The sequence below is a fragment of the Leucopleurus acutus genome (assembly GCF_964270905.1).
Source record: "Leucopleurus acutus genome assembly, chromosome: 5".
Taxonomy (NCBI): domain Eukaryota; kingdom Metazoa; phylum Chordata; class Mammalia; order Artiodactyla; family Delphinidae; genus Leucopleurus; species Leucopleurus acutus.
In genome coordinates this window covers 77410864-77435681 of record NC_139147.1, presented here as the reverse complement: position 1 = coordinate 77435681, position 24818 = coordinate 77410864, and positions in this window count along the sequence as shown.

Here is a 24818-nt window from a genome sequence, read left to right as displayed (position 1 = left end):
CCCAATTAGACCAGTGGCAGAGCACAAATTAGATTTCCAAATCCCCAAGCAGTCATTTAGCATATCCACAGATTCTGCTCGTGGGCCACTGATGCTTCCTTGAGCACCTTGAAGCTGTGCCCCTGTGAAAGCCTGTGCCCTGTTAATCTTCAATTCTGCCTGCTCATTATATGCATTGAAGGGCATCAAGAAGATATTCTAACCTCATGTTTCTGGAAAACTTTTCACTTGGCTTTCAGCTCCGTGCTCTCCTGGACTGTCTGTGACATCAAAGAGTGCTCTTTCTCAGTGCCATTTACTTTCCTCTCCTCTCTGATCTCAGAACAGCAGAATGCCCAGGGGATAGACATTGGACCGATTTTCTTCTGTGTCTGCCTCATTTCCTTGGTGAGCTCTTCTAGCTTCATGACTTTTAAAACCACCTGTAGGCTAACAATTAATTGCTAAATTTAGAGCTCCAGGCTGTGTCTCTCCCGTACACTCCAAATTCCTATATCCAAATGCCTACTTGACATGTCTACTTGAGTGTCTAATAGATACCTCAGACTTAACATGTTCAAAACTAAATTCCCAATCTTTCCTCCAAAATGCAGTTTTCCTGTCTCAGTTTAAAGCAATTTCCACTTCCTCAGGTGAAAAAGACAAGAGTCACCCCACCCCCTCACTCATACCTTATATCAAATCCATAATTTATATTTATAAAGAGATTTATAGCTTATAAAATATCTGCAAGGGTGATTATTTCCTTTGGTTCTCAACCTTCTTCACCTGGATAGATAAAAAGAAGATAAAGAAACTGGATCTCTAGAAGATTAAATGATTTATTCTAACCCTGAAACTCACATCTTCAGATTTTAAGTCCCAGGAATTTTTTAATACTCTTAGAACTAGTGCTGAACACTAATAAGTTTTCCACTGGCCCAGTGGAAAATGAGAAAAATAAGAACAATGGAGTAAAATTTTCACAAACCTGAAAGTTTTTCATTTAAAGAAGTGTTCTTTATTCTTAGATATATTCTTTGCAATATTTGATGTTATAGTGTCCTTTATTTTATAACAATGATGATAGTATTCATAAATGCCTGAAGTGGGTAAAATAAAAAGTTAACTTCTATTTGAAAAATACTATGATCTACAATATGAAAAATCTGGGAATCACTGATCTATTACATCTCAGGTAAGAAAACTTGGGGTTGAGTTCTCACTAATATATTTTTCTTCTAGTCTATACTTAGACTTTAGAGACTGCTTCTTTTACATTTATTTAAAGCAAATTAACAAGTCTAAGGTAGGAAGAACTAAATGGGCACCTTCTGTATGTGTCTCATGTTTGGTGCTCCTTTCTGGCTCTCTGTTTATCTTCAGGCATTGAAATTATAGTAATTCGGGAAGTGTAAGAAAATTCATATTACTTTGCTAAAATCAACTTGGTGTTCACATCACCAAAATGTTCAAGGGCAATGATGATTTCATTCAGAAAATTTATCTCTGATTCCTATAAAAATGCTACTGAATATATGATTTTATTTATGTTTCCTTCCCAAATCCTACTGAAATGATGTAACAGATATGAAAATAGATCCATAGCAGTATGAGTAATTGGAGAAAAGTACCACCAGCTGATCAGAGAAGTGAAGAATTTCTGGAAGGCAAAGAGTAGATTCATTCACTTTTTCAACAAGTATTTGTTGAGGACTTATTATCATATGCCAGACACTCTTCTAGGTGATGGGAATACTGCAAGGAACAAGATGTTAAATGTCTTTGTTCTCATGGAGCTTATATTATTGAAAGGGATATCAGGCATTTAATATATATAAAAATACATATATATCAGATTGTGATAAATGCAATGCATATAATTAAAAGAAGTAATGTGATGGAAAAATTATTGACTGGTCGCTTTAATTTGGATAGTTATGGAAGAGCTCTTTAAGAAGCTGATGTTTTGTTGAGAGCTGACTGAGAAGGAACCAACTGCTTAAAGATCTGGGGAAAAATTCCTGGGAAACAGAAGAGCTAGTGTAAAGGCCCTAAGGTAGGAATGATCTTAGAATGTTTGAGGACCTGAAAGAAGGCAAGTGGGGTGATGGTAAAAAAGTAGGTCACAGAGGGAAGCAGAGGTCAGATCATGTAAGAGAGGAGTTTGTATTTTATTTTAAATAGGACAAAAAGCTAACTGGAGAATTGTAGGTAGACAAGTAGCATAATGTACTGTATGCTGTTAAGACTGCTCTGATTAATTTTTGGGAAATGGATTGTAAGAAGTGATATTTTGATTTGTATGGTTGTGGCTCTAATTATAGAAAACCTAACTCATAGTGGATATAAAAGTTAAAAAATATATTAACTCAAAATTTAAAAATCCATAGATAGGACATTTCCAGGATTGTTTATTCAGTTACAGCAATAACATTAAGGGCAAGAGCCTTTTAAACTTTTCACTCAGGCATCATTGGCTCATTAGCTTTGTCTCCATGGCTTCTCCCACCATGGTTGCAAGGTAGTTGGAGTGGTCCCAGGCTTTAAGTGAAGATGTGTCTGTGCTCAGAGGAATAAGCCTCCCAGTAAACCTTCTCTCAGATCTGCCTTTACATTCATGGCAATAAAGATTTCTGGTGGAGTGAAAAAATCTTCATCTCCTCCCAATGTCTGTTAATCAGGATTTCAAATATGCATATCAAAAAATCAAATAACTAAACTCTAAGGTCTTAATTTAGGAACCAGAAGAAAGCTAGGTATAATGAATGTCCTTAAAGAAAATTTTGAGGATTCTCATTCATGGAAATGTACAGGCTGTTTTGAAAAGAAAAATCAGACTTCAAAAATAAAAACAGGATTACAGAAACAAAAAATAGGTAGGCGAAAATAGAACAAATACAGCTGAAGACTGTATAGCTAAGCTAGAAGCTAGAGTCAACGAAAAGAGCGTATATTTTTTACCACACCCTGGAGTATTTATAAGATTTTAATAATTCAAAAAATTGAAAAATGATGTAGATCAGATTTGTTGACCACAATTTAATAATAGTAAAAATTAAACATAAAAAAAGACAACCAGAAAACAAAAGTTTGGTTAAACAAGAATTGAAAACTAAAATTACAAGTAACTAATTGTATAACAGCTATGCTGGTCATCTCTCCGAGACCTGCTGCCTACTTACTGAATATATGATAGCACTGTATGGAAATACGCAGGATGAGGTCAAAATAGTATTTAGAGGAAATTATTTTGCTATAAATACATTAATTAGAAAATAAAAATGATTAAAAGCAAGTTAACTATGCTTTCAACTTAAGAAGAGAAAAAAAATCACACTTAAAGAGAGTCAAAGACATTGATTTCATTTAGAACTTGATTTTGGGGAAATATCAAAAGTTGACTAAATAGGACACAGATTTTTATGCAACAATACTTAATTATCAATTTAACTAAAGTGACAATAAAATATTTTAAAGACAAATACAGAAGCTTACATAGTTGTGAACAAAACAGCTCTTTTTTTTTTTTTTTTTTTTGCGGTACGCGGGCCTCTCACTGTTGAGGCCTCTCCCGTTGTGGAGCACAGGCTCCAGACGCGCAGGCTCAGCGGCCATGGCTCACGGGCCTAGCCCCTCCGTGGCATGTGGGATCTTCCAAGACAGGGGCACGAACCCATGTCCCCTGCATCGACAGGCGGACTCTCAACCACTGCGCCACCAGGGAAGCCCCAAAACAGCTCTTTTAATGTTGAGATGATTCAGTTTTCTAAAGTAATCAAAGACAACATGAAGCACAGGAAATTATTTTGATAAAATAAAAAATCTTTGCTTTCTAGGAAGATTAATTAAAAGGTAAAGAAAATCCTTTTGTAATCTCTTATCAGGAGCTGACCGATAGTTCAAGAAAGCTTGCCTTTCAGCAGATGAAGGAAAATTAAGTTTTAGTATTACATACATACACAATTGATATTAAAGCTTATTTAAAATAACTATAACAAATTCATCCAGTTTTAGTCAGCTAAAATTACACAAGGTTAAATTATACAAGGTAAGATTCTCTCTCTCTCTTCCCAGCTCTCTATAACCATTTACATCTTTTTAATTTGCTTGTTCTTAACAATTTTGTTTAGATTACTCATGAAAATTTCATGAGACTTTAAATAGCTAGCCATCATGTTAAATTGTTTTTCTTGCCAACAAATTTTGTAATAGAGACAATATGAATTTATTTGACTAGTAAACCCAGGTAGAACAAAAGTTGTATGCTTGAATTAAATTTAATGCTGCTAACTCTGAAGACATATTTATTTTAATTAAGCCAACAAACTTAAACTAGCTTTTATTTACTGAAGATTAACCCAGATCACATGAACTTGAAAAGTATTTGTGTTAATTTCTATATTTCTGAGAGTTTTAGGAATACTTAATTTACACATGCACTTATTTTCAGTCAATTAAATGAGCTCTTTTACAAATCAATTTTGGCTATACCCTCTAACGGTATAAACATATCACATATACGTAGCATACATCCATAGACATACAGAAACATACAAACAGGCATAGAGACCCTATAGTTTTCATTCCAAAATTTTAGCCATTAATCATGTACAAAAATACAAAACTAACTAGTTATAAACAATAGTTGAATACAAATTGTGTCAAGTTAAGTTTAGCTACTCACATGGCTAAAGTTTTTCACTAATTTTTATGGAGAAGACTTTTAAGATGTGTATTTGCTCTTGATGGATAAACTTATGGAGGCTGTGAGATAGATTTTGGGCAAGGGAGCTTCTATAGAATAATGTATATTTAAAAAATTGCCCCCCCCCCCTTTTTCAGCGACATGATAAAATTTAAACCTTCAAGGAACAGAGAAAGAATGCAAGTTTTTCTTTTAGGGATTTTATAGTATATTTCTTTATTATCAGAAGTCTAGGGTAAGTACTGTTTAAAATTTCCCTCTGAATTAGGTTTTGGAGAGCATGAGATGCGCTGTCCTCTTCACTGTCAATCACCACAACATCCTCCTCTTTGCTCTCATCACTTTTCCAGAGTTCCACTTCTTAGTATCTCAATCAGGCTTTGTCACAAGCACTTAGACTCTAGATCTGCAGCAGTTTGCACCCTCCTAGCTTCGCAAAATGACACACTATGTGCTGCACCTCATTATCCTGAACTCCCACCTTGTCTGCTCACCAAGAAGCTAGTAGAGTAGTGGACAACTACACATCCTTCTCTAACCTAAGCACTTCTTCCAACTTTCTAACTCAGGTTCAGCTTCTAGTTGGGCATTGGTGGTCAGCTGAATTGCCATAGGAGAGGCCAGCCCACCAAGGCAACCATTTGTTTCCATTATTTGCTACAGTGTGTTATGTACAGTTTCTCAAAAAAAACAACAAAAAAACCATCACACCAGCTGGCACTTTTGGGGCATCCTGACACTCACAAAGCAATCCATAGGATCTAATCTATAGGGCACCCCTCCACATATAGAAGTCAATGGTCAACCCAGGATTTCCCCAACAAGTGCCTCTTTCCCAAGACCCATTTCTTCAGTCTCCTGGTTGGCTCTCCAGTTGTTTGCTTTCAATCTTAGAAGTTCCCCAGGTGAAATTTGAAACTGGCCCCCATACATGGAGGTGAAGGAGAGACCAAAGAAAGAAGCAGACCACTCCAGATTGGTAGGTGGCAGCTTTAATTAGCAAGGGAACTTATGTATGAGGTTTGTCTTGGTCTGTCACAAGACAAGTAAATCTTCACACCCACCTACCAGAATTCTTGAAAGTCTTAACAGGGTTGAGTCACATATACCATCCTGATAGTCTCAAGACACATAACTCTCCCAAGGTTGTATCCTTGAAATAGCTCTGGCTATGGGAACAGTGAGCAGAGAGAACATTGCAAGGGCAAGAGAGTGGGTGAGGAGCCTTCAATTGCCCAGGTCCAGCTTGCTGGTCAACCAGTGGTCATGTCCTCTAGATGATCTCCTCCAATAGTAATGAAAGTGTAGGTCAGAATGGGGTAAAATAGAAACAAATATGTCATCAGCAAATGAATTTGAGCAGAAGGAAATAAATGTCTGCATAAGGTAAACTGGATTCATTTATGAAAAGTGTAAATTGGGCACATGGTGTAGGCATGGGTTATATCTAGTGTGAAAAGTAAAAGATAATGACTAGAAGCTTCAGATGTCTATTTTCAGGACCATAATGGTCAGGACCATCTCAAGATACTCAAATACTGATTATTTTATAATGGTTACTAATAGCAACAACTTAAGTTTTATAGTACCTTTACACAGTTCTTATTATTTATAAAATATTATTATTCTCTTTGGACCAGGAATTAGTTCTTGTTAATGGAAGTTGCTATGAAAAAAATTTGCATTCAAAGTAAAAAAAAAAACCTTTCTGAAAATCTATTACTGTCAGGTAAGAGAACTTTATTAGGAGGTGAGAATTTTTTAGTGACTGAAAGATTGCTTATAAGGGATGCTGAAGAGGAAAGTTAATTATTGAATGGTATGGGGATTGATGTGACCAGATGTGCTGTAAATTCCCTTCCCACCTTAACATTCTAAGATTTGTGCTTCTCGAGTACAGCATTTACTATAGATATATTGAATCAAATGATTCTTCTATTAATTACGCTTCTAAATAAACTTAAGTATCAAAAACAGTCCATCTTGAACATTTTCTAGTCATTGCTAACCCTTTCAAGGACCCTACAGTTTTACTGAAAAGGGATAAAATAAGTAATGCACGTCTTTGTTTAAATATGGTTGTTCCATGAGCTCTGAACTTTCTAGCAATGGATGGTTTTGTTCATTTTGAATCTGGAGCTTCTCCTTAGAAGCTCTGCTCAGGCTTTGGTGATGAAGTCAGCATCACATGTCCTCCTCACTTCATGCCTAATGCGCTTAAGGATACCAGTCCTTTTGCTATTGATGACAAGCTCAGTATAATATCAGGTATGATAGATCTCATTAACATAATGACCCTGTTTGATTCTTTACATAAAATTTGCTAATATTATATAATGCTTCTTTTATACCAGGACTATTCTCAGAGCTTTACAATATACTGACTCATACAATCTTCAAAATTGCCCTATGATGTTGATGATAATTGTATCCTGATTTTAAGGATAGTGAAATTGAGGCACAGAAAAATTAATTAATGTACTCAGTCACAAAGCTAGTGAGGAAGACAGCTCAGATTTAAACTTAGAATGTTTGGATTCTAATCTCCTGCTCTTAATCCTTCATCTCTAAGATACGTTGATTCTTTGGAAATTTCTACACAAAATGATGTGGTTCATACTAAAAACTAGTTTTTGTTTTTAAACAAAATTAATGAATGAGAGGCAGTAAGATGGGGTTGAAAGAATATTGTACTCAGAGTCAAGACATTGGATTTCTGGTCCTGATACGCCTCTATTTAATTTTGGGTGAATCATTTAATGGCTGTTCCTCATCTGTAAATCGCAAATCGATTTTAACGCCCTTTATTTGTCTCATTCCAGGCCTTTCACAAATCACCTTCACATACACGATCTCATCTAAATTTCACAGAAATTCTATTAGAATCCTGAGGCTCAGAATAGCGGTGATCCCCTACCTCAGCCCCACTCACTCTGTTGCACAGGTGGTAAGGATCTTTGGATTGCAAAGCCAGTATCTTTTTCTACTATACCTTGCTGATCTATTTCATGTACATAAAAGCATTTTTCTAAGCTATAAAATAATATGCCAATGTTAACTTTTATAACTAATGTGGCAGGCAAAGATGAATCGGTAATGCTTTCAGCCAAAGAAGGTAGCAAAAAAGGGATAATTTTGGAATCGGTTTGAAGAAGCCAAACTAGTTTATGTGAAAACCACGTGCATTCTTAATTTACTTTGTTTAATCCTGAAACAAATGCTAAACTGATGGAAGAATATGCTGCTTCTCTGTGCTTCGGTGAATTCCTTATTTTGTAACATGAAATGATAAATGTTTGAACAGCTGCAATTATAAAGTTAAGCAACCATACAACACACACACACACACACACACACACACACACATTTTTTCTCCAGGGCTGTTGATTGAAACTGTGCCACAGAAAAGTAATCCATGAGTGATATGAATATATTTTCATTCATTTTGTTGAATCCTTTTCATGGTATAACTTTCTCTGTGGGAGGTTTACCTCAAGAATGGAAAGAAAAGAAAAAAATGTGAACAAACCAGCTCTCTTGATTTATTGTCTTGGAATAGTTTCTGAGATATTGTTCTCCTTTAGGTACAAGTGAAATACTTTTGCAACAATTGAGGACTAATGGGAAGGAGTTGGGGGTGAGGGTTCAGCTGTGGCCTTGGCCACTGAACAAATCTTTAGATTCCATTTTATCTTTGTATACTTAAGCATGAATAGAAGTATTTGTTATTTCTTATTTAATTTCTTATTTAAGCACTTGTGCTCTAAATATATACTATTATACAGGTGAGCCTGTGTGTCTACTTAATCCATATGCAGTCACTGTAAATCCTTTTATTGGTTATATATCTGAAATTGGAGAACTCAGTACTCTCTTGGTGTTCTGGGAAGTCACATGAAAACTCACAATGTGGCCTAACTTCCCTGTTGCCTGCTAGAAATAGATGAATGGACTTGAACCTGCTCCTGCTCTTTGCTGAGATATGCACAGATCATACAATATCATACAGAATGGACTCTGAAAATCCTAGCATATTAGATTTGGACGGGGCTTTAGAGCTCATCATCACATGTTGTAAGTAAGAGAAAGAGAGCCACTATAGGTATTATGTGAATAAAGGATTTATTATAAGAATTAGAACTTACCCAGATATGGGAGGAACTGAAGAAGTGACAGTCTAGAGGGGAGTTGGAAGATCTGAGAAAATGTCACTGACCAGTCCACCTGAATCACTAATGAGAGTGAACAAACAGAAGCTTTCTTGGGAATCCAGGATAATAACATTTTCTGTCTGTGAATGAGGACCACAGAGTGGGAAGCTGAAGGGGAGCTGAATGGAAATCGCCACCTCTCAGGAAGCTATGCTTCTGTGTAGCTGTTATCTTTGCAATTCTGCAGCCAAGTCCCTGATGGTGGGCCTGGCAGTGGGAATGGTAAGCTATAAGCAAAGTAGAAGAAAATGAACATAAGCTGAGGTCTACTAGACACCCTGCATCTGCTCAACATCAGACCAGACTGAGACAGTCTCCCAAAGTAATGGTACCTGCTTTACCTTCCAAATCTCAGGCAAGTTCCTCTTTTGGCAACTCTAGCCTAAAACCATATAGAGAAATGGATTCTGGGAAATTTAGTCCCCAGATTTAGTCAGGATGACAAGGCACAATCCAGCACAATGTCCAGTGTTCTAATTTTGCAAACAAGAAGTCTACTGCCTTGAGGGAAGTGACCCTACCAAACTAGATTTCAAGTTCTCTTGATTGTTGAGGTAGTTTTCTTTTTTTTTCCCTACTACATTTTTTCTAGTTTATATCTGCATATGTGCTACATGAACAAAATTATTTGAATGTGAACTAAAATCTTTATATAGGTCATTCATCAAATATTTTTATTAAAATTAATACATAACTTATTTATGGATAATAATATAATTGAGGGTTTTTATTGTTGTTAACATTTCAAGGACGTTTGAATTTGTATATATCAGTGTTAGGGAAAGGGCATTTGGGGCACATGTATCATATGACTATTTGAAAGATTTTTTCACCCAAACTGTGTTTCAGAAAATTAATTAATACCAAGGAATGGAAGGACTACATAAAATTATAACAACTGTATTTGTGATTTATTGAGAGTTTTCTATAACACCATATATATTCACGATGCTAAACACTTCATATATTTTTCTAAATGATTTTTCCTTATTTTAAAATTATTTTTGAATAAATATGAAGACATACATATAGAAATTGATTAGGAAGCATGAACAACTCTGTAAGAAAAGCCATATTGTCATAAGAACAAGAATCATAGCAGAAGACAACTTAGTTGGAGTTTGGATCATCGTTTGGTTTTCAGATTCCTTTTGAGGTTATTATAAAAATTTGTTTTGGGGAATTTGGTGGTAAAGGCAGTGAATGAGCCTCGGGAAATATAAAAAGTTTCACAGTTTGGCATTTGTCAGATCTGTAAAATGGGCTGGATACCGGATATGGTTGGGGGGAATGGGATAGTTTGAATTTTTTTCCTGGAATCCTGAGCTCACCATAGCCAACTCCAGTTCTCGGGAAATTTCAGTACAATGGGGTGAACGTCCTTAGTTGACAATAGTGACTGGAAGTGAGAGTGGGAACTTCATCAGCCCATGAGCCTGAACCAGGCTCACCAGAGCAGAAGGTATTTTAGTGATGATAGCCATTAGCGTGTCTGTTTCATTGGCTTAAATCTGGGCTGGTTGCTCTTTATGTCTCTTGTACATTTGTTATCCTGGGATTGCCCTGACTGGTCTCCTGTGTTGGGTCACCTGAATAGTGTATTAAAGTGAAAGAAAAAATCAGAAGCTTTATGAGAATGGCTCATGAAAATGTTTTGTGAATTAAAATATTTTTATCTTATTTTCAGATTTAATTTTCAATTTGGTTGGATTAAAATTTTAGTTTTTTTGTTACATAACTAAGAATTTGGAAGGCATTGTTCAGTTTTCTTCTTGCTGCAAGTGTTGTTTGTTGAGAAGTCCCGTCATTCTGAATCCTAGTCATATGTACAATATCTAGCTGTGTCTTTCTCCTCTCTAGAAGCTTGTAAGATGTTCTTTTTGTATCCTGAGTTCTCATATTTTTTTCAGTTTGGATTTATTTTCTTCCACCACTGGCAGTTGTCTGTTCATGTTTAAAAGTGGGGACACTAGAGTGGATTGGATTCTCTGAGTACTTGGGTAGAGCTTGTTACTTGTAAGGTGAGTCTGCCTGGACTCTCAGCATGATTTTAGTCTTTCTCCCTAGGCCGGCCAGATTGGAAGAAAAGACACTTTCAATATTGTTATTCTGTGTTTAATGCCTTAAAACATATTTTTGGTGTATTTTGTGTTTTTTTGGTTTTTTTTTAAACTGGGATGTCTCCATTACCTTACTAAATCTTAGAGCAAACTAAGATGGAGTTAGGTGAGTGTAGAGTGTTAATCTTATCCTCGTGGACGTGAGGTTTAAGGGGTTTTATGAGTTGTCCATGTTCTCATAACTGTTGAGTGGATAAGTCAAGATTTGAACACAGAGGAGGCTTATTTCATAGACATGGTACTAAAGACTTGTGGCTCAGAAAACAGTTTCTCTTATACTTTATGAGAATCTGACAGTTCCTGTATATATGGATGAAGAAAGAATCAATATAAAAAGAATTTCAGTGTTAGAAACAATATTACTTGAACACATAATTAATTGGATATTTCCAAACCTTTCAACAAGAGAAGTATATTCTAAATCTATTCTTCCTCCAAACTAACATTCAAGTTTGTGTCCTCTTATGCCCTCCAGACACTCATGTTCTCCTAGGTTAGCACAGTAGCTTTCTACCTGATGACTTCCCATCCTTCTTGTCCACTTTTTAAATATAATGCATATAGAAACTAGAAGAATATTTTCAAATGTATCATGTCCTTTCCTGCTTAAATGTTGTAAAGGTTTTTCATAATAACAAAAAGTTAGAATATGAATCCTTAACATGGTCCACTAGGCCTGCATAGGATGATTTCCACCTGTTTTTCCAAACCTTGCTTTTATTTTACTCATTATGCTCCAGCCATAATGGTTTTATTTCAAATCCTTGAAAGTCCCAAGATATTTCCTACTTCAGGTATTTTATTTATGTTACTCTGTATGCCTAGAATGCTCTTCCCATTACCAATTATGGCTACCTCAGAATCATCCCTCAGACCTCATCTTAAATCACTTCCTCAAGAGGTCTGGTAAAATCTATACTCCCCATGTCAATTAATTTCTTTATGCTTCTTGTAATGTTTCAGATTTTCTACATGTAATATTTAGGTAACTAGGAAAATAATCTAGAGAATCTGAAAATTCATACCTTTCATTGTGTGCATTTGCATCTAATTCTAACCACAAAATTTAGAAGCATATTATCAGATGACAATGTGCTCTTATGAATTCACAAAATGAGGTTTTCAGAACTCAGTTGATATGAGACAGTAAAGTGAATAGAGACAGTATCAGGATGCCTGGGCTCTGCTACCAAGTTGATGAGTCACCTTAGTCATATCAAATAGAAAAAAAATGGACTTTAGCTATTTCTGAGGTAGACAGACTGGACTGGAACAATTTCTATAGGTTCTTCTGGCTTAATATTATATGGCCCTCCATTCTAAAATGTGGGTTTCAAATGATTTTCAAACATTGCCAAAAGCTCTGCACATTTTTTCAAAAATTTAGAGTAAGGCTTAAACCATGTATTTTTAAATTTTTATTTATTTTTTAATAAATTTATTTATTTATTTTTGGCTGTGTTGGGTCTTCGTTGCTGTATGTGGGCTTCCTCTAGTTGCGGTGAGTGGGGGCTACTCTTTGTTGCGGTGGGCGGACTTCTCACTGCAGTGGCTTCTCTTGCTGCGGAGCACAGGCTCTAGGCACTCGGACTTCAGTAGTTGTGACATGTGGGCTTCAGTAGTTGTGGCTTGCAGGCTCAGTAGTTGTGGTGCATGGGCTTAGTTGCTCTGCTGCATGTGGGATCTTCCCAGACCAGGGCTTGAACCCGTGTACCCTGCATTGGCAGGTGGATTCTTAACCACTGAGCCACCAGGGAAGTGTTAATTTTTATTTTTGATAAGATGAACTTCCTTGAGTAGGCTCAGATTTTCTTTCATAAGATTTTTTTTTGTTTTGATTTCAATCCAACATTGAAATTAAAAACTATGTTTCCTGAGTAAATATCAGTTGCTGTGAGAGAAGCAGCGGTCCGAAAGTACCATAGGAAGCAAAGAACAGAAAATTAAAATATGGTAATTAAATGTCCATTGTATAACCTGTTTAGTAGTTATCATGAAAGGACTTGAAAATGAAACATTCCTAAAACTGAGAAGAATATGTGCTTTCTAAACATGCACTTGCCAGTAACTGTGTGTAGGGGAAGATGCCAAGACGGCTACAAACTAATATTAAATTAATGACTGGAAAGGAAACTACTGATTAACCTATTGCCTTACCTGTAATACAGACACTTAAATCTGAAGGAAGACACTAGTGAAGAAAGTTTAGGGTTTTTTTTTTTCTCTTTTTTTTTTTTTTGCGGTACGCGGGCCTCTCGCTGTTGTGGCCTCTCCCGTTGCGGATCACAGGCTCCGGACGCGCAGGCTCAGCAGCCATGGCTCACGGGTCCAGCTGCTCTGCGGCATGTGGGCTCTTCCCAGACCGGGCCACGAACCCGCGGCCCCTGCATCGGCAGCCAGACGCTCAACCACTGCGCCACCAGGGAAGCCCTAAAGTTTAGGTTTTAATTTACAGTGATTGACAGTACTATGGGTAGTCAGATGACAGTGTTTGCTCATTATAATCTGTTAAATACTTCTTTCTTCTCCCCATACCACCATAGGAAGCTGTCTTCAAAGGAAATTATGAGTGGATCCAGATCCATCACATTTGAACTATGACTCCAGAGAGCTCTTTGGGAAACTATAAAAAACAATAATACTGATTTTAGTATTTCACAAAACCAAAAATGCCTAGATATTGACTACTAGTGATAGTTACTAACTATAGCTTTTGTAGAAATCTCACTATTGAAACTAGGACTAAGCAAATTTATAAGAACTTAAGAAAGCCATGTCACATTGATATCAATAAGCAATGGGTCTTGTTCTGCAGACTTTTTTTTTTTACAAAGGCTGTCTAAAGGACAAGTATGTAGAAAACATAGGGAGTTGTTATGACATTAACCTCGGAAGTTAATGTATGTAGTAAAAGTATTCCTTATACACCTTTATTTATGATAATTCCTTACACATGATAATACCTTACAAGCATCTTAGCATTTTCAAAAGGCTTTTACATCCATTGTTAACTATATTATGAGAGATTAAATAATGTACAAAATGTCTCAATCATATTTTTTTCATAGCATAATGCTTGACATATGTAAATATGCTGTAAAGGCATTTTGGATAAATTAAACAATTTGATTCACACAAAAAACTATGTGAGGCACATAGGGAAGTATTATTATACAATTTAAAATATGTAGAAACAGTTGCAGTGAGTTGTCAGGGTGCCTTACCTAGTTGATGCAAGGAAAAAGACAAGATCTAAATTCTTTTATGTTTTGGCCTTTAGTGAACTATAGATGAACTCCTGAGGAGGAGAAAGGAAGAGAAATAATCAATAAAAGTCTGTAGAAATGGAACTTTTCAAAGAACTCATACCTTTATTTGAGCACAATTATGATACATGTGAGAATGGATAGACAACACATATTTTTCACATGGATAGAGAACAGCCTCAAAAACCTCAAATTAGGACTTATTTGTTCATTTCTTAGCTCTTCCTCTCTGTATACCATGATATAATTTAGTTGGTTTTTTTTTTTGTTTTATAATTTGTCTACAGCAACTACCTCCACTGACTTTACAGCATCAACCTCATGGTTTTATCTTTGTCTTTTAGTGCTTAAGAAAGAGGTATTATATTTGCATCTTTCCTCAGTCCTTTTAGTCTTAAATGAAGGGAAACTTGAATTGTATTAAAAGATAAGTGAGTGTGTATGCTAGTTGTAGAATTGGATGAAAAATATTTCAAATTGAGAAACCATGAGATCAAAGTCCTGAGGTAAGAATCTGCTGAAGATATATTGGGGGAATGGGTTTTGGTGAGACATAAAAAGCATAGAATGGAAAGGTTCTGGGTTGAGGCACGATTATGAGGCACCTTAAAGGCTAACAGAGCACTTTCTTTCATGAGCAATAGGAAGCTATTGAAGGTTATTCAGCAAGGGAGTGACAGTAGGTCACTAAACAGGTTTGGTTTTGTTTTTTTAACACTAATGAGGGCATAGCTAAATCTTTGCTTTAGTATGAAAGTTCTGGTGATAATGAAAGAAGAGTGGTATTTGTGTTGGAAGAGAGAACTAGAGTAAGAATTGGAGAGGATCGCCATCTAAGAGAGACTGTTTCAATAGCTCAGTTACAATGGAAAGCATATCGCCACTGACTAAATATATAATATAGGACAAATTACTTCTCCTTTCTAAGCCTTGCTTTCTTTACCTGTATCCTATAAGATTATTGCTAGGATTAAGAGGGAGATTGTATATACAATTAAAAGCACCATGCCAAGTACATAATAGGTAAGTAAGGATTTATTATATATTAGGCCAATTAAGGTACATCATTATACATATACATATGTATTAAGGTACATCATTAAGGTACATCATTTTCATGAATACGTCTCAGTGAAATATTTTAATCTTTTCTCAATGAAACCCTTTTTATAACTGAGACATCCTATTGGACTAAAGTAAAAATGCTCACCAACAAGGTCTTTCCCAAGACTGTCCTCTTGACCTCCCTCAGCAAAAAGAGCTTTGCTAGAGGGGCCTAAAGCAAGGAGGTCATGTTGTCACCTGGAGTTTCTGCTCTTTTACACTATACAACCAGAAAGACAACAAACCCATGAAAGAACACCCCATCATGCTTGAGAAGCCAAGCATGAGCTCTGGTATTTGCTCTCCTCCCAGAGTGAGTCAAGCGTGCTATTTCACTTATCTTAGGGTGTTTGTAGACACTTGGTCCTCATTTATTGTCTTGCATTTCTTTAACCCAACCTGTGTATAAGATGGAATGGTAGAACTACTCTCCATTATTTACTGCTTTTTCCCCACTTAAATGGCTGAGGCTTTCTTCTGATGGAGTTCTCTCATATTTCAACGACTGGAAAGGGTAAGACTGGAACAGCTATGGTATCAGAAACAAAGCATGCAGCAGGCTTTGACAATCAAGGAGGTTCTATCCTATCTTTGGGGTTGGTTTTATCTTACTCGTGCCCAAGGATGATCATAATGCTTGGGGGAGAATGTGCAATAGATGCACATGGAATTGAAAGGCAGTAGTTATTTATGTTGTCATCATTTGTTCACTAAAAAATAACCCTAAGCAATTAAGCACCTATTATAGTCAGATACTGTATTAAAGAATAGAACACAGAGATAAATAACATTATTTAATCCAAGGCATTTACTCAACATTAACCGTGTACCAGGTCTGTTGTGAGAATTCATACACGACTATGTAATCATTCCTTCCCTCAAAATGTTCCTTATAGAAAGATCCCATAAGGAAAAGGCTTGCTAAATAGCAATAACTAAATAATCCTTTAGATCTTCATGATATTTTATAGTTAAAACAAATTTCATATCTACTTCATTCCATTTTATCTAAGAAGATTCAATCATCTGAAATTTGCCTTTTCATGTTTTTGATTTTTTTCTCTTTTGCCATGCTCTTATCTCATACTTCTGGAAAAACAGAACATCTGAGTTTTCCTCTCTGAATATATTCAATATGGTAGTTTCTCCTCAGCCCTATACAGATGGATACTGTGACTGTGGTCTTTATCAGTGTGGCATTGTTGATCCCTGAGATTCCTGAAATGGGGAAAATAAGGAGGCAAGAGAACATTCACACTAAAGAATCTCAGCATGCTATAGATTTATGACTTCTTGACTGAATATTAAAGAATTACAAAAATAATTTCTTTGATCTCAGGTTTACTTATCTCCCTGTCATGAGATACAACTCTGACTATGTTTGCATACATCTTTGTGGTTGGATGAATGTTGTTTGGGAAAGCTAATGCATTTCTTTTAATAGTGTTTGGTCATCTGAGTCCCTTTGTTATGAGATACAGTAAGCACTCCTGTGTTATTTATGTCAAATTTTCATCACGGATATGCAAAGTTATAGGTTAAGAGGGAGGGAGAAAAAACTGACATCTTTATAGTCAATTTGCAAGATTATGTTGAAATAATCATTTGAACCATTTAGTACTAGCCATGTTACCAAGAGATGCCAATAAAGTGCTAACAGTTCCTCTTTTAATCTGACATCTTGGGATACCTGGAGGACCTCTGACTGTGGTTAGTAATTGCAGTTTGAAATTAGTGTTTTGGTGCCTTGTTACCTCAGGAAAAGAAGGTAAGTTTCCATTCTGCTTGCGATATTTATTACAATTCTGGTGTTGAATCACCTCAGTTCTTCCACCTGAGGGTTTGATGTTGGAATGTGTTCAACTTCCTAAAAAAACCTTCTAAATATTTCTGCAGGGATATCACAGTTTGATTCCTTCATTTAAGAAACCTGTCTCCTGACTTCTCCCATGAAGTGGAAGGGAAATTGGATCTACGTATGCTTTAGTCACTAACTGAATTCATAGTCCCTGTTAAATTAATCCAAAATAATATTTGTTTCTTTTCAACCCAACAGAGTATGTTAAATGAAACTCAACATTTTGGCCAAACTCAATCTGTTAATAACATTATGTAAACAAATTTTCCATCTGTTAAGCTACTACTAGTCAGTGAACTGGTATAAATTTATTACCTGGAAAAACCACATTTGATATTTGCACGCGTATAAGCTTCTAGTTAACTAAGGCCCAGATGGTTCACTGCAAATGTCACATTTTTATTAAGTTGGAGAAAACAGGTATTCTCTAGATCAAGAGTCCACTTGTTAATTCTCAATGGAACTCATATGAGGAGGAGTTTCTATAAAAAGTCAGTGTCTAATCTATATTCCTAATAGGATATTTTACCGACTTTTTCAGTCAGTAAATCACAGTAGAGTAATTAATCCATTTACATGACTTAAAAAGTAGAGGAGCTCTGATTATTTATTATTGTTTTAAGAATCTCTGAATGAATTAGACACACATTTAACCATATAAAAAGAAAATCCATTAGGACATTTTAAACACATGGTTTATGTTTCTTTGACCTCATCTGTCAGAAAGCCATGGTGACTATCTGGCTTCAAGTGTATCCACTCCAGTGAAGTGGCAAAAATCCTTTCAGAACAAATACATTTCTTCCTTCTTGTTCTGCTACTTGTATGCACAAGGGTCATCTCTTTAGATGTGATGACCAAATTTGTAATACCTGGTTCTTTCTTTCTATTAAGCTAAATTTTAGTGTTTTTGATCTAAGGCAGGCGGTACCTAGAATAGCCTTCAGCCTTCATACTAGAAAGTAGCCCCTGAGACTGTACTTTGTCTTTGCCTCCTGTCCCATTTTGTTTCTATACATATCAAGTCTACTGCTAAAGGCTGATGAGGAAAAATTAAGTCATCAAATGACTACTCCTAGGAATATATTTACTAGTGTCAAAAGATCCTTTGAAGGGGAAATGGAGTATTCGCTGTGGATTTATCCAAACAGCATTTCCTATGAAACATGTTGTTACATTTTTCTCCCTGCTGGATTACTTCCTTACCTATTTCCACTAAAAAGTAAAGGTTTCAATGAACTTTCCTCGATGAATTTGTCACCCAGGAGAGTCATTTTTTTTTTTCCAAAAATGAGGCAACATGTGTGAAGACAATCTTTTGAGACTAATGTAAACTTATTTTTTCTTGCCCAGGTGTACCATTAAAGAACACTTCATCACCTAAATGACACTCCAGGCTCCTTTGCTACTCAGAAGAGAGAATTACCAGAAGGAATTCTGATGACCACAAATCAGATTTACTTATAGAAAGAGGCTGATGGCCTTTAGAGAACTATGAGGTTATTGGCATGCATGTTATTTAATGGGACACTCAAATATATCAGGCAACTAGTCACGTTTTAAATTGTCATATTTTAATAAAATCAATGTTCCATATAACAATAATAATAATAATAGATAAAATATGTGAACTCACTATGTGCTGTCACTGTATTATGTGCTCTACCTACATGATTTCCTTTAATTACAAATCAATATTATGAGGTAAATGTATTATCTATCTTTCCCTTTTACAGATGAGGAAGGTGGGAGTCAAATAAATTGGTAACGATAATAATAAATGCTTATCCAATGCTTATTATTTGCCAGACCCTGGTTTTAAGAACACAATCATATTAATTCATTTAATCTACAATAAAATCCACTCAGTAGATATTATTGTTAGTCTCAGTTTTTAGATGAGGAAATAGAGACATGGAGAGGTTAAGATACTCCTCAGTCTCCGTTAATAAGAGGTGGATTATTAACGAAATAATACTGGGACTGAAATACTGCTGTCGTCTTCCCCCAGCCATGCTCTTACCACTGCTTTGCACTGACTCTGCTTCTCTGCACAATTACTCAGTGATTTATAGCTGCGATGGGCCTTGATTTCTGTGCTCTTAATCACTATATTTTGCTCTACTGCCTTTCATTCACTAAGTAGGCAATCAGTGTGCTACGCGCAAAACCTTACGGCTTGTGTGGCACATGCAGGTGTTAGCAGAGTGTATGGAGATAATCTCTGCCCTTAAAGTTTTACCTTTTGGTAGTAAAGCTGCTTACTCTCTAATTGAGGGGCCTATCAACACCATTAACACCATAATAACCTCTCCAAGTATCGTTCTGGAATCATTAGCGATCTCTTCATTATGACTCCTTTAACTTCAACTACTGAGTGAACAAAGGGGTCTCCCATTCAGTACGTTCCTGGAGTTTCTTTCCTAAAAGAACTACTCTAATTAGTAAGAGGTAAGCTGTTGCTAAAGGTGTTCCTCCCTCACTAAGAAGAGGCAAATGGCCAAACTGATGGCTGCACAATGAAAAGAACAAACCTCCTCTGGGAAGTAACACCGGCTTTAAAGTGCTCAGCTTCTTGCTTTTCTAGGTGAGAAAATGATGATGTGACATGAGGGTATGAATGAAAATGAGTCCAAACTTTAATTCAAATATTTTATTATCTCCAAATATTCTCTGTAAAACAGATGTAGTATACTGATGGAAACATAATTTCTTTCTGGAAACACAAAATAATATTGAGAGAAAAGCAGAGAGGAAAATAAATTTTTGAGAGAATAAGATCCTAAAGGTTTTGCTAAATTTACGACTAATAAGACCTTAAGTGTCATGGGAAATGTGACTAAATTAGGAGTAAGATGCCCGAGTTCAAATCCACACTTAAATTCTAATATTCTTTCTTACAGATAAAATATTGCTATAAGTAATGGACTTTATTTTTACTAAGGAAAGTGACATGTTCTCATAGTCTTTCTCCCCTTAGTTAACAGCAATCTCTTCCCTTTCTGAGCTCCTACAGTTTATACCATTCACCTGGACCATCATATTTTATTATATCTTATATTATTATATACCGGGCTCTATATTATTATGTCACTTTATTCAACTTTACTGTAAGCTGTTTAAGGGTGAGGTCTATGAATTCTCCCTCTTTACCATCCCTTTTTCTTACCAAAAGTGGGTGTTCAGTAATTGTTGTTGGATTGAGATTAGGGTTGCATTTGAAAGGTATTCTTTTAAAATTAATGCTTTCCAAACACATCAGTAGAATTCAAGCTTATTATTTACTAACTGATAATAATGACTGCATTAAACTAGAGACCTAAATCGTTGCAACCAATTATAGAAATGTAAATATAATGATGGATACAATTACTGGAACTATAGCCAGCTAGCACAAGCTTATTATTTGCAAAATCACAAGTAGTCCTTTCTCTTAAAGACCGTGTTTTGAGCTTTGGCATTTTCAGTAAGTGATGTATTTGTACTAGTGTCATATGGTGAATAACTGGTATTTTTTGGATGCCTTCTCAAAAAAGTGAAGGTGGAAACTAACTTCATATGGCCAAAAAGAATTGCAATCCCAATACTGTTTCTGCTGGTAGGGTTCACTTTCTCATTTCAGCTTGAAGTTAACAGGAGTGTTTTCAGTCAAACTCTTCGAGTTCAGGGGGCTATGGACCAGTATAATATGGAGATCTCAGTTGTATACTAGGGCAGTGGGAAAGAGGACAATGCTGTAGAGCAGGACGGTAGAAAAAGCACTATACTGCATCTGGAGAGCTGAATTTGATTAGAAGTCCTGACACTGTTGACAGTTTTCTGTGTAACCCTGAGTAAATAATAGCTGTATATGGTCTCTTCCAACCATAGCATATTGTGATTCTTCAAGAAACAAGTTTTGCATTCCTACTTCTACCTTCAGTCCTAAGTCTGTGATTTCTCTTTCATCCTGGGACATTACATTGCTATCTAAGAGTTCCTCGCCCTGGAATGAAAATATCCAGTTCATAAAAAAGACAGTCTAAGGTTGAAATAGCCTTTTGTGCTGTAAAGAGCTGTGGAGTCTCAGGAGACATATAGTGACCGTACGATAAATGGTCTTGCAGCTTGGGTGTCAGACAGTTAACTAGGTCAAAGTGGGTGATTTTATTTGATGCTATTTACCTATCTTCCCATTGTACAATTTTATTTGCTTTGGATAAGTTCTTCTTAATAAATGCACTCAAGTCAGAAATCTAATGTCTTAGTTCTGCCTCCACTGCTTAATACTCTGTTGTATGGGGCAAATCACATGTCATCTTTGGCCTTAGTTCCCCATGTGTAAAATAAGAATAGTAATATCTACCTAACAGAGTTTTCATGACTGTTAAATGAACATTGATCTAAAATATACATTACTAAAATTTTCATATTCAAGGAATGATGATGATAATGACACTTTTCAGGGAATAAACTAATGATTTGAGGGAGATACAGTAACTCCTTCAGGTGTTTGTTCTTAAAAAGATGATGGTACAGTGTTCTAAGTAAAACAGCAGCAGTTCTGAAATAAAGTATCTTCAAAATTTTATGGACTTTCTCTTAAACTTGAACCTTCAACCCAGTTTTCCCTTACCAAGAAGGAATCATTCACCTGAATGCAAGCTATTCACCTCGAGAAAAAATTAATAATACTATTACAACTGCTACCATGAGCATTACAATGACAGTAATAGTAATTTTGATAATGTTGTTATGATATTTCAAGAATGGTCACCCTGCAAAATTTTTTAAACCTTATAAAATCATTTTTTTTCTGAGTATTGCTTATTACCTAGTAAGAAATATTTTTTACCTACATATTTTTTTGGGGATGTTATAAAGTAGGATGGAGCAGTTATTCTTTTCATGAAAAGGAAATCAAGAGTGACTCAGAACAAATGTATACCTATTGGGTTGGAAGAAGTCAGGAAGAAATGTATGTATATTCAGGAAGTTTCCTTTCTTATTTGAACGGAAACTGCTTTAGATTCAAAAGGAGAATCTAGCCCAGTGAAAACATGGCCCCTAACAGAAACTTACCTCAGAAGTCTAAAGTGTTTTACCTATGTTTTACCACCTGCTCAGAAATCCCGTTATTTCAAGAATTACAGTTGAGCCTTAGAACTCTAGGGCTAGTATTTTTACAGCACTACTTGTTCAAAACTGAATGCTTCTGAATTGTGTGCAGACAAAGGGAGCGTGAGTCAGTTGCTTGACTGGACATCCCAATAATCACATCTTCACAATTCAGGGATTAGCAGCCTGTCTTCATGAGCAACAATTACAACTGAAATGCGTGACTTCATTTAAGACTCTTGGGGAGTACATAATGTGAAAATGACTAGAGATATTGAAAATATTAATTAAGGAAAGAATTCCAACTTTCTTCTGAAGGATAGCCTGGGAGGCAGCAGGTGATATTTGGGTGCTCCAGGGTTTGTGGTTAGAGAAGTGCTTTAACAGGATTAAGCATTGCTGACAGTCACACACACTGGGGTCCATGCTGTGTGTTTAGGAGCTACAATTCAGCTCAAAAGTATGGGGGCAGAGAAAACTTTACAGACAGCTTAAAGATATAGATGAAGAAAAGTCCAGCTAATAACTGGTAGGCAAAAGTATCAGAGGATATCTCACTTTGAAAAATGAATTGCTCTGGTTTCATCAAGTTCTTTGGAGTATTTTTCCTATGAGCTAATTCAATCTTATAAAAATTGCAGGTGTCATGATGAGGTAGGGAGTTTACCTTTACAAGAAAAACTCTAAGTATATGTTTGCTTATTTAAAGTTAATGAGAGATAGAATCATCAAAACTTGAGACATACCCTAGGGAAGAGATGGCCAGGTAGCTAGAGACAGTGAATCTTATCATTGTGTTTTGTTTGTTTGTATAAATGAGAATGTGATTCTGTCTTACCCACCAACGTATTACATTGGACCCTTGTTTTTAACTAGGTAAGGTATATGAGGATTACCTGTGAAACAAAATAATAAAGGGTGGGAGGCAAGTCCCTGGCCCTAAAAACTCTGACTGAAAAGTTTGAGGTAAGGTCCCAGAGACGTGCCCAGTTAAACCAGCTCTTCATTTCACAGAAGATTTATCCATACAAAAATACATATCTTCTGAATTAGTTTTGCCCAGCTTCTTTCAAAACTGAATTTGTTTTCACTTAACTTTTTTCTCTATTGGACTATAAGAAACTGAGAGATTAACAAGTACTCTTTACTGAAGTTTTGTGTACAAAAAACTTCTCTGTTAATATATTTACAACCAATTCCAATCAATAAACATTTTCTGGATGTCAACTAGGGGTCAAGACACTGTGCTAGGTTCACAAATCCAAAGATGAATAATACCCAGCTCCTGACCTCAAGGAGCTTGCAATTTAACTGCAGAGACACAGACCCAGTGCATGAACAGTCAGAATCAGTGTCTTTCTCCTTTGGCACCTAGTACTGTGATCTCATAATTCTTATCGCATTCTTTCTTATGTCACTGGATCCATGTCCAACTCCCTAAGTAGACTGAAAGTTTCAAAGGGTAGAGAAATATCTGCAGCCATACAGGTACCTGTTGGTATAAAACAGGGATAAATAAAACCAATAAAAGTAAACAGATAATGTAACTGTGCAAATTTGATTGTTCAGAATCATAAGTCAAGTTGTCTCAATCTTGAATAATGGTGTCTAATCCACTTGTTTTCCAAACTAGAAAATTCAAGGTCATTTGCTTGCTCTTCTCAGGCTCTATATCCAAATCCAAAGAGATTTGTTGCAAAGGGCACAGAATCAGACTTATTATATTTTTAGGAATTCTGTTCTTCTCTATTCTTACTTTCATTGATTCACTTGAAAAAAATCATTTCTCACCTGTACTTCTGCCAAAGAATATTATATTGAATTTCAGATACTTTTTTTCCTTACTATCTGTTTTTTCTCCAGAACTACCTTCCTAAAAAGCAGATTTGATGTCTATTTACCATGCTTAAAAACCTCTTTTGACATCCTGTTGCTTACAAGATAAAATCCAAACACCTCAGCAAATGAACCTCTTTCTTCATTTTGCCTCAACTTACATCTCCAGGTCCATCTGCAACCACTCTCCCCACTCTTTTTTCAAATACATCAGGCTCTTTAAACAAGTTGTATCTTCCCACATGCTACTCTTTTCTCTGGGGAGGTCCTTCTTCATTCTTATGCCTAGTCAAGTCATAATCAGAATGCAAACCAATTCTCAGTATCATGTCTGTGAAACTTCCCTGAATTATCCCTCTAAAATTTCAGAGTATGACTCAAAGTCCAGTTCTTGCCACTGAGCCCAATATTTCTGTAACATATTTTGAAGACATTTCCAATATTTCTGAATCTATCAGTCCTTTAAAGTAAGGTCATTACAACTGCAGGAATTTCCTTCTAAAACACAGATAACTTTAGAAGAGCCAATATATTAACAACATCCCTGGAATTTACCTAACACTTCACAGTTTACAATAAATTTACATTTGCTCAAATTAAAACCAAGAAGACAAATATTTCTACTCAATAGTATTCAAA